Here is a 6,000-nt window from a genome sequence, read left to right as displayed (position 1 = left end):
GTGGATGCCTCCACAATCAAATCTTAAATCGGCCGTTTGCATTACAAAAAAGGAAAACCAAGTATCAGGGCTTACACTACACCAGGGTATTTTTTAAAAGTTCATATCAATGAATTACATATAAATGAGTGGGCTTATAAAGAAACTGATAAAAGCAGCAATTAGGAAAATTGTGACTATAAAGTAAAACAATAAAACAGGGTGTGTGAAATATATTCTTAATTCCATTATATCAGAAAAACTGGATAATAAAATATCTCTGAAGGTACTTATGGTGTAAGCTAATGACAATCTGTGATGATTCAATTTGAAACATAGACCAAGGGGAAAAGACCAAGGTTTTTAGACCCTGTAGTATAAAAGTGGATTGTGATCTCAGAACATGAGACAAAATTTTGAAATAATACTGTTTTAGGGCTCTACCTGTTAATATATTCTAGCTTGCTTACTTGACAAATAGTGAAATTAAAATTTTGCAGTATATGACTATACTATTATTACAATTAGTTTAAACAAACCAGTATTTGGTGGCAAATATTGAACTTTAATAATATAAATTCTTTTAGAGAAAACCCAATTAGTCCTTTTACTGATTCAATGACTACCAAATTCCACTCTCATAATAAATTCAGTATGTGGAGTAAACATACATATGGCAAAGGGATATCCAGCAAAGACATTTCCAGATGAGTGTTAAATTATTTAAAACTGAAGGTCATATAATCCTTAAGTTTTGTCAAGTCATTCCAGCTATTAGTATTAAGAAAGCAATTATTGAAAAGAAGTTAATATGTAATAGCATACATCAGTAAATCTACAGGGTCACCTCTTAGATTGGAAATGAAAAATACACATAGATGCTAATTTCATTTCTTTGGTTTTGTTTTGTCATAATATATAAGAGAGACCACTTAAATATTAATGATAGTTTCTCCTCAGAACTATTTGGATATGATCTTGAGATACCATAATACTTTAACATTCATTTAGATACTAGATAATATTTCAATTATTCATATAGCTATTATATCCAGATGAATGTAAAGGGCACACTAACACTTTTAATAATGTCAACTAGAAGTATGTCTCTTGTAATTGAAGATTTATATAAAAATATTTAACAGGTAGCTGATACTTTTATGATATTTAAGTACACAATTTCTGTTTAAATTTCTGTGCTCTAGTCTATATTTGAATGTCATAGTTTAATTATGAATTTAAAGTAGATTGTTGAAATTTCTTAGAAGTCCAACAAACACCTGTGTCTTAGTCAACATATAAAGTAAAACTTCAATATAAAATAGTTTTATTTCAATTGAATATTTATTATTAAGATGTTATTTGAAAATCTCAAAGGCCATAGGATATTTCAATGCTGTATTAGATAATGCAATAGATAATTATCTCAATCAAGAGTTCTGGTTCTCAGTATTGCTAAGACTTTCAACACATTTCAGCCATTAAGATGTGGATTGTTGGATCATATGAGAAATTTAAGGAGGGCAGTTATGTCTTCCCTGATTTAAAGAGAACCTTCTAATTTGAAAAATTAAACTATGCATGTTTTCATTTAACAAGTTACAGTTTATCATTACATAAGGGCATTGATGACAGTTCTTTCTTTGGGGACAGCTTGGTACCCACTGGTGGCTATATCCAGATTGCTTTATTATTGCTGCTGCTCTTCTCTCTGATTTTAATTCCTGGCTCTGTCACTGAGCTACCAGGACATGGGTAAGTTACTTCAACCATTTTCCCTTCTCTGAATGGTGACCAGTATCTATTACAGTATTATATATTAATATATGAGCTAATATGTATTGGTAACAGTAATATTTTCATTGCATAAAATGTATATGATGTCTCCTCTATTTTCATAGTCAGAGATGTGTATTTTCTCTTTCAATTTGATTTTATTGATATTATTTCCTCTCTATTTAGCTTTCTCTCTCTTTTTTTTTTTTTGCAATATGCGGGCCTTTCACTGTTGTGGCCTCTCCCGTTGCAGAGCACAGGTTCTGAATGCGCAGGCTCATCGGCCATGGCTCAGGGGCCCAACCGCTACGTGGCATGTGGGATCTTCCCGGACTGGGGCACGAACCCGTGTCCCCTGCATCGGCAGGCGAAGTCTCAACCACTGTGCCACTAGGGAAGCCCTAACTTACTCTTGATTCATCTGACATTTTGTTGAAGATAGCAACTCCTGCCTTTGAATTTCTCTTAAACTATTTTAAAGTACATCATGTATGAGTAAATCAGGACATACATAGGACACCATAATTTTTAAAATTTTACTTTTATTAAGAAATTGCCACATATGCCATGTCTGATTGTCCAGTAACTTAAACTACACTTATATAAAAGATAATTACTTCATAGCCTCAAGTTCTGAAATCCATACCCTTATGAATCTGTTAACTCAGATGCAATGGTGATGATGATTATTGGGGGTGTAGGTTACATGCAAGAGAAAACCATACTTTCTTATTATTTGAAATTATAAATATAAGTTAATCTGCTTCATTTTTATTTTATTTAATAGTGAAGTTATTGCTTACATATTTATACTTCAAACCAGTCTACTAAATTCAAACAAGTATTCCTTACAGACCAGGTTTTAATAATTATCTATAGAATATTAAAATTTCCTAATGCTGCTTTTGAAGCTAGAATCATAAATATAAATTTCCTACTCAAGGGGCTTCCCTGGTGGCGCAGTGGTTGAGAGTCCGCCTGCCGATGCAGGGGACGTGGGTTCGTGCCCCGGTCTGGGAGGATCCCACATGCCGTGGAGCGGCTGGGCCCGTGAGCCATGGCCGCTGAGCCTGCGCGTCTGGAGCCTGTGCTCCGCGACAGGAGAGGCCACAACAGTGAGAGGCCCGCGTACCACAAAATAAAAAAAAAAAAAAAAAAAAAAAAAAAAAATTTCCTACTTAAATTACTACAAATCAACATTCATGAGTCATATAAACTTACTTTTAACAAGGAGTAATATTGAGTTGATAAAGTCCAACCATCAGAAATGATCTCTCAAATAATTTTATGGAAAGCTCTGCAATTAGTTCTTAAAGAAATCCCACACCACCAGCAACAAATCTCTATACGCTTACAGTGTTCTAATCTTATAAGAATGTTGTGTGTGTGTGCTTGTGACAATTAGGAATTATCTAAAAAATTCAATGTCTTTTGGTTTCCAAATATTGGATACTTTGATGTAAAATATTATAATAATTTTTAGTGGTCTCAAATGTTGCATATTAAGTTAAAACATCTAAATTATAGAGATGCTTCTCCTGCTCGACTGTAAGTTATCCAAATGTTGTTACTGTGTTCTATTATTACTTTGCATAGTAGAAATAGTTCTTGCTAATATTCTTCTGAGAAGAAGATAGGGGACTGAACGATACTGGGCAAAGTAAATGGAAAGTTAAATGCTACTTCATATGGACATTGGATAATTAATTTTGTGAATTCATAGTTTTTAAAAAATTTACCATCCAAGGGCCTAGATTAATTTTTTGTTTATTGGTACACTCGGAGACTTGGACAAAACTGGTGTGTGCATGTGGATTTGTGTTTACAAACCACAGAACTTCACATGTTGTCATTATTGTAGCTGGTCTAATAAAAATTGTTATTCTGGAAAACTTCAGTCCTTGATCTGTCACAAATTCTTATCATGGGGACCCAAAATGCAGCTGGATTTTTTCATCAGAGTTTACATGAGACCACATATTGAAGTCACATTCAACATGTGGAATTTTGGTTTTTTGACCCTCTGCTCATGAACATTTTATCCGTTTTATCTTAGCCACTCCCTCCATGTCAGATTCAAAACATTTTCTTTTCATTTTTTTTTTTCATTGCAAAATATTACAGAGCCTTACTTTCTACACCTACCACTAGAAGTCTAAGATGTTGGAGGCTTTTCTCACTCTTGTTAGACTCTGGGTGCTTCACCAGCCTTTGCCTGTGTCTTTACTGGGATTACTCATCTTCAAATAGGTTGCTGTATTAAGCACTCTTGAATCATCTTGTTTGAAGACATTATTGTTTTATTCCATGACCTATTCTTGTGATTCTTCTTTTTATTTTGGTTTTTGGAGCAAGAATGAAGAAATGGCATATTATATTTAAAGCTGTGGGTTTCCTTTTGAAAGATATCAAAAAATACTGGTGGCTTTTGCAAATGTTTAGAGGAATATGTATACTTGCAGGGCTTTAAAAATAGATGCTGTTTTTCTTCTATTAACAGTAATGGAGGGTAAAATTGTATGTTCCCGGTAGTGGGGTATTTTTTCATTGGAATTCTGTTCAATAATGTATCTCACTGAATCACGGCGCTGTTAACTACGATTCTTTAAACTTACGTACAGTCAAATCTTGATAATGACCCCTTTTTAAAAAATAACAGCTTTATTGAGATATTGCTCACATACCACACAATTCACCCATTTGAAGTGTATAATTCAATGTTTTTTTTTTTTTTTTTTTTGCGGTACATAGGCCTCTCACTGCTGTGGCCTCTCCCGTTGCGGAGCAACAGGCTCCAGATACGCAGGCTCAGTGGCTATGGCTCACGGGTGCAGCTGCTCCGCGGCATGCAGGATCTTCCCAGACCGGGGCATGAACCCGTGTCCCCTGCATCGGCAGGCAGACTCTCAACCACTGCGCCACCAGGGAAGCCCTTTTCCTTCATTTCTTTTTCATTTATTTCTGATCTGATTTATGATTTCTTTCCTTTTGCTAATTTTGGGTTTCTATTTTTTAATTCTTCTTTCTCTAATTGCTATAGATTTAAGGTTAGGTTGTTTATTTGAGATTTTTCTTGTTTCTTGAAGTAGGACTGTATTGCTATAAACTTCCCTCTTAGAACTGCTTTGGCTGCATCCCATAGGTTTTGGGTCATCATGTTTTCATTGTCATTTGTTTCTAGGTAATTTTTGATTTCTTCAGTGATCTCTTGCTTATTTCGTAGCATATTTTTTAGCCTCCATGTGTTTGTATTATTTACAGTTTTTTTTTTTCTGCGATTGATATCTAACTTCATAGTGTTGTGGTCAGAAAAGATATTTGATATTATTTCTATTTTCTTAAATTTACTGAGGCTTGATTTGTGACCTAAGATATGATCTATCCTGGGGAATTTCCATGAGTACTGAGAAGAATGTGTGTTCTGTTGTTTTGGGTGGAATGTTCTATAAATATCAATTAAGTCCATCCAGTCTAATGTGTCAGTTAAAGCTTGTCTTTCCTTGTTTATTTTCATTTTGGATGATATGTCCATTGGTGAAAGTGGGGTGTTAAAGTCCCCTACTATTACTGTGTTGCTGTCACTTTCCCCTTTTATGGCTGTTAGCACTTGCCTTATGTATTGAGGTGCTCCTATGTTGGGTGCATAACTGTTTACAATTGTTATATCTTTTTCTTGGATTGATCCCTTGATCATTATGTAGTGTCCTTCCTTGTCTCTTGTAACAGTCTTTATTTTAAAGTCTATTTGGTCTTATATGAGTGTTGTTACTCCAACTTTCTTTTGATTTCCATTTGCATGGATAGGCTTTTTCCATCCCCTCACTTTCAGTCTGTATGTGTCCCTAGGTCTGAAGTGGGTCTCCTGTAGACAGCATATATACAGGTCTTGTTTTTATATCCATTCAGCCAGTCTGTGTCTTTTGGTTGGGACATTTAATCCATTTACATTCTGGGTTATTATTGATATATATATTTTTATTACCATTTTCTTAATTATTTTGGGTTTTTTATTATAGGTCTTTTCCTTCTCTTGTGTTTCCTGCCTAGAGAAGTTCCTTCAGCAATTGTTGTAGAGCTGGTTTGTTGGTGTTGAATTCTGTTAGTTTTTGCTTGACTGTTAAGGTTTTAATTTCTCAGTCAAATCTGAATGAGATCCTTGCTGGGTAGAGTAATCTTGGTTGTAGGGTTTTCCTTTTCATCACTTTAAATATGCCCTGCCACTCCCTTCTGGCTTGCAGAGCTTCT

The sequence above is a fragment of the Phocoena sinus genome, chromosome 3 (genome assembly GCF_008692025.1).
Source record: "Phocoena sinus isolate mPhoSin1 chromosome 3, mPhoSin1.pri, whole genome shotgun sequence".
Lineage (NCBI taxonomy): Eukaryota > Metazoa > Chordata > Mammalia > Artiodactyla > Phocoenidae > Phocoena > Phocoena sinus.
The sequence above is the reverse complement of the archived record's forward strand: the minus strand, read 5'-3'. Positions refer to the sequence as shown.